Source organism: Copidosoma floridanum, unplaced genomic scaffold (genome assembly GCF_036245765.1).
Source record: "Copidosoma floridanum isolate Cflo_tuat_1 unplaced genomic scaffold, Cflo_Japanese_pri ptg000034l, whole genome shotgun sequence".
NCBI classification, from domain to species: Eukaryota; Metazoa; Arthropoda; class Insecta; order Hymenoptera; family Encyrtidae; genus Copidosoma; species Copidosoma floridanum.
Genome location: NW_028321911.1, coordinates 5,722,759 through 5,736,276, shown reverse-complemented (window position 1 = coordinate 5,736,276; position 13,518 = coordinate 5,722,759). Strand labels below are relative to the sequence as shown.

Here is a 13,518-nt window from a genome sequence, read left to right as displayed (position 1 = left end):
AAATCTAGTATGTAAGAATTTTGTAGTAATAATTATTATATTATTTTCCTTTTGAATTTTTTTTTGCTTGCAAAAACTATGTACCAGCCTGCGAACAGGTATATAATTTCCCTCTGAAGGATGTGAATGCGGTTAATGATTTGCAATGTACTACTTCTTTTGTATATTCTGGTAAAAAATTAATAATTAAATAACATGAATAATAACTTAGATGGTGATGATGATAACGACAATGATGGTAATAATAATAATCAAAATAATGATAATAACGACAATGATAATAATGACGATAATGATAATAATGATAAAGATTATATTAATGAAGATTATTATAATGACGATGACGATGACGATGACGATGACAATGATGATAATAATAACGACGATAATGATGACAAGGATAATAATAATGACAATAATGACGATGATAATGATAATGTTAATGATGACGATGACGATAATAATCATAATAATGTTAATAATTTCATAACGACAGTAATAATATAAATGATGATGACAATAAAAATGAGAACGATGATAATTAAAACTGTAATGACAAAAACGATCATAATAATAATGATAATAAGAAAAATCATAACGAGAATGAGAACGATGAAGATGATGAAGATGATGATGGAGTCAATGTTGATGATAAGAATGATAATGATAATGATGATGACGATGACAATAATAAAAATGATAATAACTATAATAATAATGACGATAAGGATGATAATAATAATAATTATAACGATGATGATAATAATAATAATGATAATAATGATAATTATAACGATAATAATAATAATAATAATAGTAATAATGACTATGATAATAATGATAACACTAATCATAAAGATAACAAGGACAATAATTATAATAATTATAATGATGATGATTATAATGATGATAATAATAATGATAATAGTAACGATAATGATATAGATGATAATGATTACGATGTAAATGATAGTGATGACGATGATGATGATGATAACGACAACGACGACAAAAATAATGATGATTATAATAATGATGATAATGACGATAATAATGATAATGATAAGAATAATAATGACGATGATAATTATAATTATAATTATAAAAATAATTATAATAATAACTATGACAATAATAATAATAATGATAATGAAAATGATAATGATAATGACTATGATGATGATAATGATGAAAATAATTATGAAGATATTCATAAAAATTATAATGGTGTAAATAATGATGATCATGACAATAATAATGATAATTATAACAATGAAAATAATAATAATAATAGTTATAATGATAATAAAATTAATAATAATAATAATGATGATGATAATTATGAGAATGATAACAATGGCTATAATGATTATAATGTGAATGACGATAATACTGTTTATAAAGATGATAACAGTGATAATAATATTAATAATTATAAGAAAAATGACAATGATGATGTAGAATAAGATGCTGATAATGGAATTGACAATGATGGTAATAATAAAGATACTAATGATGAAAACGACAATAATAATTATTATGACGATAATAATGATAATATTAATAATAATAATAATGATGATGATAATAATGGCGATAACGATGATAACAATAATAATTAAAGATCATTATCATGAAAATGATGATCATAATATAAATATCGATGATTATAATGTAGGTACTAATAGTGCGATAACGATGTTGATGACAATGACGACTATAATGATGACGTTGATAATGATAGCGACGATGAAAATAACAATAGTGACTATAATGACGATAAGACTGATGATAATGATCAAAGTACTAGGCATGATAGTAATAATTATGATGATGACAATGATATTAATGATAATGATGATGATAACGACAATAATGATGATGATGGTTATGACGATGACAAAAATGACAATAATGATAATGATGATGATGATTATGATGATCATGATGATGATGATGATAATGATTATGATGATAATGATGATAATGATGACGATACTTATGATGATTATGATGATAATGATGAGGATGATAATGACATTAAAAATAATGTTGATAATAATAATAATAATTGTTAAAATAATGATGATAATGATGATATTAATAATAAAGATGATAATGACGACGACAATAATAATAATAATAATGAGAATTATGATATTAGTAATAGTTATAATAATGAAAATAATAATGATAATAATGGTGATGATGATAATGATGACGATAATTACGATGATAATAATAATGATGATGACGATAATGATGATAATAATAATATTAATAATGTTTATGATCATAATGATAATAATAATAATAATCATGATAATAATGATATAAATGACGATAATAATGACAATAATGATAATGAAAATGACGAAAATAATGACCATGATCATAATCAAGATGGAAATAATAAAGACATTGATTATAGTTATAATAATTATGTCAATGATAATAGTAATAATGCGATGACAATGACAATTACAATAATAAAAAAAAATTATGACGATTATGATGGTGACTATGATAATAATGACGATAATGACGATAATAATAATGGTGTTTATGTTAAAGGTGATAATAATAATAACGTTAATAATGATGATGTTAATGATAATGATGTCGACAACAATTATAATGATGATGATGATGATAAGTTTGATGATAAAGATAATGTTGATGATAATGATAATATTAATTATAATTATAATAATAGAGACGATGACGAAGACGATAAAAATAATAATTATGAGAAATATGATAACAATGTAAATGATGATAATGATGATAATGATAAGAATCATAATAATAATGACGATAATAATAATAACATTGCAATAAAGATGTCAATGATGATTACAACAATAATAATAAAGATGATGGTGTTGACAATTATAATAATGGCGATAATGACAAAAATGATGATGATTATGATAATAATAAGGAAAAAAATGATAAAGGCGATAAAAATGTTGATGACGATGATAAAGACAAAAATGGTTATAATAAAAATGACGATAAAAATAATGATGACGATAATGACGATAATGTTAACAATATTAATAATTGTAGTGAAAGTAATGACGATAAAGATGTCGATGAGAATAATAAAAATCTCAATAATACTAATAACGATAATGATAATATTAATGATAATGACGATAGACATGAATAATGAAAATGATGCTTAAGACAATGACTATAATGATAACGATCATTATGATGGAGATTATAATGATAATAATTACGATAATAATAATGATAATATAAATTATGATTACGTCGATAAAAATAATAAGAATAATTATGATAAATGAGGTAATGATAAAAATAATACTGATCGTAGTGATGACGATGACGATGACGATAACTATGACAATAATAATCATGATAATAATAACAACGATCATACTGATTAAAGTTATAATAACGGAAATAATGAAAATGATTCTGATAATAGTGCTGATGACGATAACAATAATTAAGACGATTATAATGATGAAGATGATGATGATAATGATAACGATAATAATAAAAAAAACCATAATGATAATGATAAAGATAATAACGATGATAATAATAGAAATGACGATAGTAATTAAAATAATGATGATGATAATAACGATAATGAAACAACGATGATAATGAAAATAATCATGATAAAAATAAGAATGATGATAACGATGATTATGGTAATAATAATTATGTTGATGATAATAATAATGCGATGACAATAAAGATGACGATGACAACAGTAATTATGACGATGATAATGATGACAATGATAGTGATAACAATAATACTAATAATGATAATAATTCAAATGTTAATGATAATAATAATAAAAACAATAAAAATTATAATTATAATAATAATGATGTTGACGATGATAACGATTATTGTGTTGATGATAATAATAATAATAATTCTGTTTATAATGAAGACAATGACAACGACGACGATAATAATAATGATAAGGATTATCATAAGGATGATAATAATAATAATAATGATGATATGAATGATAATATTGATAATAATAATAATGTTAATATAAATAATACTGATGATGATGATGATAATAATAAAAATAATGATATTAATGGATATAATGATAATGACGATAATGACAATGATAATAATAATAAATAGGATGATAATGATAATAATGATTTGAATGATGATGACAATGGTAATAATGATGTTGATAATTATAATGATAATGATAATATTGACGATAATATTGTTAATAATGATGGTAATAATAATGACGATGAGAAAAATAATGATGATATTAAAAATAATCATAATAATGATAAGGATAATGATAACATTAATCATAATTATGATAGAAACGATGATATTGATAATAAAAATAATGTTAATAATAGTAATAGTAACAATAATGATAATAACAATAATGACGATGATGATAATAATAATAAAAACAATAATAATAATAATAATGATGACAACGATGAAAACAATGTTTATGATGATTATAATAATTATTGTAATAATGATAATCATGATAATAATGTTAATTATGTTGATGATGATTATAATAATATTAATGATAATGACAATAATGACGATAATAATAATGGTAATACTAATAATGATGATCATGATAATAAAGATAATGATTATAATAACAATGATAATGAAAATGACAATGACAATAACAAAGACGATTATTATGTTAACGCTTATGACGATGATAATTATGACAAAGATAATGATGATAATGACGGAGATGATGATAATTATAATGATGACAAGTATAATGATAATGACTATATTCATGATAATGATAGTAATATTGATTAAGATGATGATAAAAATAATGATTGTAGTGATGTCGATGACGATAATTATCACAATGTCAATTATAATTTTGATGTTGATAACGACGATAATGATAATAAAAATAATAATGACGATAATAATGATGATAATGATATTTAGAATGACTATGATAATAATGATAACAATAATCATAAAGATAACAAGGATATTAATTATAATGATAATAATGATGATGATTATAATGATAATAATTATATAGATGAAAATAATGATGACAATGATAATGATAATAGTAACGATAATGATATAGATGACAATGATTACGATGACAATGATAGTGATGACGATAATGATGATGATAACGACAACGACAACAAAAATAATGATGATTATAATAATGATGATAATGACGATAATAATGATAATGATAAGAATAATTATGACGATGATAATTTTAATTATAATTATAAAAATAATTATAATAATGACTATGACAATGATAATAATAATAATGATAATAAAAATGATAATGATAATAACTATGATGATGATAATGATGGGAATGATAATGACGATATTCATAAAAATTTTAATGGTAAAAATAATGATGATCATGTCGATTATAATGATAATCATAACGATGAAAATAATAATAATATTAGTAATAATGATAATAAAATTAATAATTATAATAATGATGATGATAAGTATAAGAATAATAACAATGGCCATAATGATTATAATGTGAATGACGATAATACTGTTTATAAAGATTATAACGGTAATAACAATATTAATAGTGATAAGAAAAACGACGATGATGATGTAGAATAAGATGCTGATGAAGGAATCGACAATGATGGTAATAATAATGATACTATTGATAAAAACAACAATCATAATTATTATGACGATAAAAATGATAATATTAATGATAATAATAATAATGATAATGATAATAATGACGATAACAATGATAACAATAATAATTGAAGATGATAATCATGAAAATGATGATCATAATATAAATATCGATAATTATAATGTAGGTAATAATGGTGCGATAACGATGTTGATGACGATGATGACTATAATGATGACGTTGATAATGATAGCAACGATGAAAATAACAATAGTGACTATAATGACGATAATACTGATAATAATGATTAAAATACTAGGCATGATGGTAATAATTATGATGATGACAATGATATTAATAATAATGATGATGATAACGACAATTATGATGATAATGACAATAATAATGATGAAAATCACAATGATGATAATGATGATGATGATTATGATGATCATGATGATAATGATGATGATAATTATGATGATAATGATGATAATGATGACGATGATTATGATGATTATGATGATAATGATGAGGATCATAATGACATTAAAGATAATGTTAATACTAATAATAATAATTGTTAAAATAATAATGATGATAATAATATTAATAATAAAGATGATAATGACGACGACAATAATAATAATAATAATGTATATGATATCAGTAATAATTATGATAATGATAATGACAATGATAATAATGGTAATGATAATAATTATGATGATAATTACAATGATAATAATAATTATACTGACGATAATGATGATAATGATATTATTAATAATGTTAATGATTATAATGATAATAATAATGATAATCATGATGATGATTATAAAAATGACGATAATAATGACAATAATGATAATGAAAATGACGAAAATGATGACCATAATCATAATCAAGATGGAAATAATAATGACAATGATTATAGTTATAATAATTATGTCAATGATAATAGTAATAATGCGATAACAATGACAATGTCGATGATGGAAAAAATTATGACGATTATGATGCTGACTATGATAATAATGACAATAATGACGATGATAATAATGGTGTTTATGTTTAATGTAATGATAATAATAACGATAATGATAATGATGATAATGAAAATGATGTCGACGACAATTATAATGATGATGATGATGATAAGTTTAATGATAAAGATAATGTTGATGATAATGAGAAGAATAATTATAATTATAATAATAGAGACGATGACGAAGACGATAAAAATAATAATTATAAGAAATATAACAACAATGTAAATGATGATGATGATGATGATAATAATAACAATAATAATAATAATGACGATAATAATAATAATAATAATAATGCAATAAAGATGTCAATGATGATTACAACAATGATAATAAAGATGATGGTGTTGACAATTATAATGATGGTGATAATGACAAGAATGATGATGATGATGATAATAATAAGGAAAAAAATTATAATGGCGATAAAAATGTTGATGACGATGATAAAGATAATAATAGTTATAATGAAAATGACGATAAAAATGATGATGACGATAATGACGATAATGTTAACAATAATAATAATTGTAGTGAAAGTAATAACAATGAAGATGTCGATGAGAATAATAATAATCTTAATAATACTAATGACGATACTAATAATATTAATGATAATGACGATAGTAATGACATAAATAATGAAAATGATGCTTAAGACAATGACTATAATGATAACGATCATTATGATGGAGATTATAATGATAATAATGACGATAATAATAATGATAACATAAATTGTGATTACGTCGATAAAGATGATGAGAATAATGATGATAAATGAGGTGATGATAATACTAATACTGATCGTAGTAATGACGATGACGATGACGATAACAATGACAATAATAATCATGATAATAATAACAACGATCTAACTGATTAAAGTGATAATAACGAAAATAATAAAAATGATTCTGATAATAGTGCTGATGACGATAACGATAATTAATACAATTATAATGATGAAGCTGATGATGATAATGATAACGATAAGAATAAAAAAAATCATAATGATAACGATAACAATAATAATGATAATGATAATAGAAATGACGATAGTAATTAAAATAATGATGATAATAATAACGATAATAAAATAACAATGATAGTGAAAATGATCATGATAAAAATAAGAATGATGATAACGATGATTATGGTAATAATAATTATGTTGATGATGATAATAATAATGCGATGACAATAAAGATGATGATGACAACAGTTATTATGACGATGATAATGATGACAATGATAGTGATAACAATAATAACAATAATGATAATGATACAAACGTTAATGATAATAAAAATAAAAACGATAATAATGATAATAATAATAATAATGATTTTGACGATGATTGAGATTATTATGTTGATAATAATAATAATGATAATTATGTTGATAATGAAGACAATGACAACGACGACGATAATAATAATGATAAGGATTATTATAAGAATGATGATAATAATAATAATTATGATATAGATGATAATATTAATAATGATAATGATGTTTATATAGATAATACTGATGATGATGATGATAATAATGATGATTACAAAAGTAATGATGATGATAATGATAATAATAATGATATTAATGGATATAATGATAATGACGATAATGACAATGATAATGATAATAATAAATAGGATAATAATAATTGAAATGATTTAAATGATGATGATGACAATGGTAATAATGATGTTGATAATTATAATGATAATGATAATATTGACGATAATATTGTTAATAATGATTGTAATAATAATATCGATGAGAAAAGTAATGATGATACTCACAATAATCATGATAATGATAAGAATGATGAGACCATTAATCATAATTATAATAATAACGATGATATTGATAATAAAAATAATGTTAATAATTGTAATAGTAAGATTAATGATAATAACAATAAGGACGATGATAATAATAATAATAAAAACAATAATAATAATAATAATGATGACAACGATGTAAACAATGTTTATGATAATTATATTAATTATTATAATAATAATAATCATGATAATAATGTTTATTATGTTGATGATGATTATAATAATAATGATGATAATGACAATAATGACGATAATAATAATGGTGATACTGATAATGATGATCATGATAATAAAGATAATTATTATAATAACAATGATAATGAAAATGACAATGACAATAACTAAGACGATAATAATGATAACGCTTATGACGATGATAATTATAACGAAGATAATGATGATAATGACGGAGATAATGATAATTATAATGATGACGATTATAATGATAATGACTATATTCATGATAATGATAGTAATATTGATTAAGATAATGATGAAAATAATTATTGTAGTGATGTCGATGACGATAATAATAACAATGTCAATTGAAATTTTGATGTTGATAACGACGATAATGATTATAATATTAATAATGACGATAATGATGACAATAATGATGTTGATAACAATAATGATAATGACATTGGTTATGATAAAAATGACGATGATTCTGATAATGACGATAAAGTTAACTATGTTGATAATAGTATTGATGGCGATGACGATGACAATGACGATGATAATTATAATTATTATGATGATAACGACAATAATGATGATGATAGTCATAATCACTATAAAAATGACAATGATTTGAAAGATGATGCTGATGACGATGATGATAATGATAACTATTTAAATGATGGAAATGATTATGATAATAATAACGAGAGTGATAAACATAATCATGATAATAAAACTGATAATGATGATAATAATAATAATAACGACGATCATACTAATGACAATGATAATGACGATAATAATGATAATGATGAGGATAATAATGACGATGATAATTCTAATTATAATTATTAAAATAATTATAATAATGACTATGACAATGATAATAATCATAATGATAATAAAAATGATAATGATAATAACTATGATGATGATAATGATGGGAATAATAATGACGATATTCATAAAAATTTTAATGGTAAAAATAATGATGATCATGACGATAATAATGATAATCATAACAATGGAAATAATAATAAAATAGTAATAATAATAATAAAATTAATAATTATAATAATGATGATAATAAGTATAAGAATAATAACAATGGCTATAATGATTATAATGTGAATGACAATAATACTGTTTATAAAGATGATAACGGTAGTAATAATAAGAATAGTGATAAGAAAAACGACAATGATGATGTAGAATAAGATGCTGATAAAGGAATTGACAATGATGGTAATAATAATGATACTAATGATGAAAACAACAATCATGAATATTATGACGATAAAAATGATGATATTAATAATAATAATAATAATGATAATGATTATAATGGCGATAACAATGATAACAATAATAATTAAAGATGATAATCATGAAAATAATGATCATAATATAAATATCGATAATTATAATGTAGGTAATAATGGTGCGATAACGATGTTGATGACGATGATGACTATAATGATGACGTTGATAATGATAGCAACGATGAAAATAACAATAGTGACTATAATGACGATAATACTGATGATAATGATTAAAATACTAGGCATGATAGTAATAATTATGATGATGACAATGATATTAATAATAATGATGATGATAACGAAAATTATGATGATGATGATAATGATAATGATGAAAATGACAATGATGATAATGATAATGATGATTATGATGATCATGATGATAATGATGATGATGATTATGATGATAATGATGATAATGATGACAATGATTATGATGATTATGATGATAATGATGAGGATCATAATGACATTAAAAGTAAAGTTAATACTAATAATAATAATTGTTAAGATAATAATGATGATAATAATATTAATAATAAAGATGATAATGATGACGACAATAATAATAATAATGAGGAATATACTATCAGTAATAATTATGATAATGATAATGACAATAATAATAATGGTAATAATAATAATGATGATGATAATTACGATGATAATAATAATTATACTGACGATAATGATGATAATGATATTATTAATAATGTTAATGATCATAATGATAATATTAATGATAATCATAATGATAATTATAAAAATGACGATAATAATGACAATAATAATAATGAAAATGACGAAAATGATGACCATAATCATAATCAAGATGGAAATAATAATGACAATGATTATAAATATGATAATTATGTCAATGATAATAGTAATAATGCGATAACAATGACAATGACGATGATGGAAAAAATTATGACGATTATGATGCTGACTATGATAATAATGACGATAATGACGATGATAATAATGGTGTTTATGTTAAAGGTAATGATAATAATAACGATAATAATAATGATGATAATGATAATGATGTTGACGACAATTATAATGATGATGATGATGATAAGTTTAATAATAAAGATAATGTTGATGATAATGATAATAATAATTATAATTATAATAATAAAGACGATGACGAAGACGATAAAAATAATAATTATAAGAAATATGACAACAATGTAAATGATGATGATGATGATGATAATAATAACAATAATAATAATAATGACGGTAATAATAATAATAATAATAATGCAATAAAGATGTCAATGATGATTACAACAATGATAATAAAGATGATGGTGTTGACAATTATAATGATGGTGATAATGACAAGAATAATAATGATGATAATAATAAGGAAAAAAATTATAATGGCGATAAAAATGTTGATGACGATGATAAAGATAATAATAGTTATAATGAAAATGACGATAAAAATGATGATGACGATAATGACGATAATGTTAACAATATTAATAATTGTAGTGAAAGTAATAACGATGAAGATGTCGATGAGAATAATTATAATCTTAATAATACTAATGACGATAATAATAATATTAATGATAATGACGCTAGTAATGACATAAATAATAAAAATGATGCTTAAGACAATGACTATAATGATAACGATCATTATGATGAAGATTATAATGATAATAATGACGATAATAATAATGATAACATAAATTGTGATTACGTCGATAAAGATGATGAGAATAATGATGATAAATGAGGTGATGATAATAATAATACTGATCGTAGTAATGACGATGACGATGACGATAACAATGACAATAATAATCATGATAATAATAACAACGATCATACTGATTAAAAAGATAATAACGAAAATAATAAAAATGATTCTGATAATAGTGCTGATGATGATAACGATAATTAATACAATTATAATGATAAAGCTGATGATGATAATGATAACGATAAGAATAAAAAAAATCATAATGATAACGATAACAATAAAAATGATAATGATAATAGAAATGACGATAGTAATTAAAATAATGGTGATAATAATAACGATAATAAAATAACGATGATAATGAAAATGATCATGATAAAAATAAGAATGATGATAACGATGATTATGGTAATAATAATTATGTTGATGATGATAATAATAATGCGATGACAATAAAGATGATGATGACAACAGTTATTATGACGATGATAATGATGACAATGGTAGTGATAACAATTATAACAATAATGATAATGATACAAACGTTAATGATAATAAAAATAAAAACGATAATAATGATAATAATAATAATAATAATGTTGACGATGATTGAGATTATTATGTTGATGATAATAATAATGATAATTATGTTGATAATGAAGACAATGACAACGACGACGATAATAATAATGATAAGGATTATTATAAGAATAATAATAATAATAATAATGATGATATAGATGATAATATTAATAATGATAATAATGTTAATATAGATAATACTGATGATGATGATGATAGTAATGATGATTACAAAAGTAATGATGATGATAATAATAATAATAATAATATTAATGGATGTAATGATAATGACGATAATGACAATGATAACGATAATAATAAATAGGATAATAATAATTGAAATGATTTTAATGATCATGATGACAATGGTAATAATGATGTTGATAATTATAATGATAATGATAATATTGACGATAATATTGTTAATAATGATTGTAATAATAATATCGATGAGAAAAGTAATGATGATACTCACAATAATCATGATAATGATAAGAATGATGATACCATTAATCATAATTATAATAATAACGATGATATTGATAATAAAAATAATGTTAATAATTGTAATAGTAAGATTTATGATAATAACAATAAGGACGATGATAATAATAATAATAAAAACAATAATAATAATAATAATAATGATGACAACGATGTAAACAATGTTTATGATGATTATATTTATTATTATAATAATAATAATCATGATAATAATGTTTATTATGTTGATGATGATTATAATAATAATGATGATAGTGACAATAATGACGATAATAATAATGGTGATACTGATAATGATGATCATGATAATAAAGATAATTATTATAATAACAATGATAATGAAAATGACAATGACAATAACTAAGACGATAATAATGATAACGCTTATGACGATGATAATTATAACGAAGATAATGATGATAATGACGGAGATAATGATAATTATAATGATGACGATTATAATGATAATGACTATATTCATGATAATGATAGTAATATTAATTAAGATAATGATGAAAATAATTATTGTAGTGATGTCGATGACGATAATAATAACAATGTCAATTGAAATTTTGATGTTGATAACGACGATAATGATTATAATATTAATGATGACGATAATGATGAC

General features: G+C 21.4%; 1 protein-coding gene across 2 annotated transcripts in view; it reads left to right on the top strand.

Moving 5' to 3' along the window:
• LOC106647071 (uncharacterized) overlaps positions 1-13,518 on the top strand; it is a 1,322,627-nt gene that overhangs the window by 803,048 nt on the left and 506,061 nt on the right. The window lies entirely within an intron of this gene.